This window comes from Limulus polyphemus, unplaced genomic scaffold (assembly GCF_000517525.1).
Source record: "Limulus polyphemus unplaced genomic scaffold, Limulus_polyphemus-2.1.2 Scaffold3361, whole genome shotgun sequence".
Classification (NCBI taxonomy): domain Eukaryota; kingdom Metazoa; phylum Arthropoda; class Merostomata; order Xiphosura; family Limulidae; genus Limulus; species Limulus polyphemus.
Genome location: NW_013668971.1, coordinates 67,285 through 69,157, shown reverse-complemented (window position 1 = coordinate 69,157; position 1,873 = coordinate 67,285).

The window sequence follows — 1,873 nt, the reverse complement described above, 5'->3', positions numbered from 1 at the left end:
CCTGGGATTATACAACCACACCTTGTCTCCTGGTACAAAACTGACTTCAGTAGATCTCGTATCATAATGTAGCTTCATGGACTCAGCAGATGTTTCCAAGTTTCAATGCACTTGATGATGAATATCGTCGATCCTTTCAGATAACACTTTCACATTAGTAAATTTCAAAGTGAATTGAATACATTAAAGGATGATTTACTATCTTTTACACAAGGAGGATATATAAACCATTGACTTAATCAGCCCCTTCCAGACCCTGCAGCTAAGCCCTAATGCAAACATCTTTAGTCCTGTCAGAAATCACATTCCAGACACGAGTGTCCGCAATAAAGGTGATCTGGTATGAAGTAAGCCACAGGAATTCGATGGGAATGCGCCGTGGGAAGCATATAGAGCACAATTTGAGCTACTGGCAGAGATGAACGGATGGACAAAGGAGCAGAAAGCAGTATATTTGGCAACAAGCTTGAAGGGACAACCACTGGAAATACTTGGACCGTTGTCAGCAGATGACAGGTACAACTATAAAGCACTGGTAGCGGCTCTAGAACTCAGGTATGGAATCCAAAATCAGTCCGAAGTCTACAGGGCTAGGTTTAGGACGAGGGTTCGTGCTAAAGGGGAGACCCTACAATAGCTGGCACAGAATTTGGAAAGTATGGCACACAAGGCCTACCCAACTGCGCCACCCAATCTCCTCAAGTTGTTGCTGAGGGATCAGTTTGTAGACACCTTGGACAGTCCACAACTGAAAATACAAGTGAAGCAAGCACACCCCTCTACTATGTAGGATGCAATGGTCAGAGCTCTTCAATTTGAATCCTACATTGGGAGAAGGTGTCTAGTCTAAGCCCTGTGACAAAGAACTATTGGGCAAAATGGGACCAGTTGAAGCTTGAAGATGGTATTCTTCTCCAGAGATGGGAAACTGCAGATGGGAAAGTGACGACCTGGCAAACGGTTATACCGAGAAAGTTACGGGAAGTTGTGCTGCGTCAAACCCATGATACTTTAACAGAAGGACATCTCGGAGTTAAGAAAACATTGAGTCACCTACGACAGAGATTTTACTGGATAGGTATGAGTCAAAATAGAGAAGAATGGTGCAGGACCTGCAGTACATGTTGTGTTAAAAGGGGACCCAAGCATAAGAGACGTGCTCGAATGAACTTATATCAAGTTGGTGCATCAGTGGAAAGAGTAGCTGTTGATATTGCTAGTCCTTTACCTCAAACTCATGCTTTGAAACAGGTACATTTGTGTGGTGACGGATTATTTCACCAAGTGGCCTGAGGCATATGCAACACTAAATCAGGAAGTTACAACTGTAGCTTTGGCTGTTAGTGATTTCTTCTTCAGGTTTGGTATGTCATACGAACTGCATTCGGATCAAGGCTGTAATTTTGAATCAGCTGTGTTCCATGAATGCTGCAAGTTGTTTGGCATAAGAAAGACCAATTGGACACTGGGACAGGAATTGGCAAAGTTTGGTAATAGCTGCCAAGATGACTGGGATGTCTTACTCCCTCTTCTGTTGATGGCCTATAGAACAGCAGAGTATGAAGCCAATGGATACACTCCAGCAAAAATTTATGTTTGGTTGGGAACTTCGGTTGCCAATGGACCTGATAATAGAACGCCCACCTTACAAAGTATTGCATGAAAATGTGCCAGAGTTCATGAAAGTATTATCTGAAAGGATGGATGATATTCACCATCAAGTGCATTCAAACTTGAAAATGTCTGCTGATTCCATGAAGCTATGCTATGATAAGAGATCTACTGAAGTAAGCTTTGTACCAGGAGATAGGGTGTGGTTGTATAATCCCAGGTAGACCAAAGGGAAGTCTCCTAAGTTATCTTCTCCATTGAA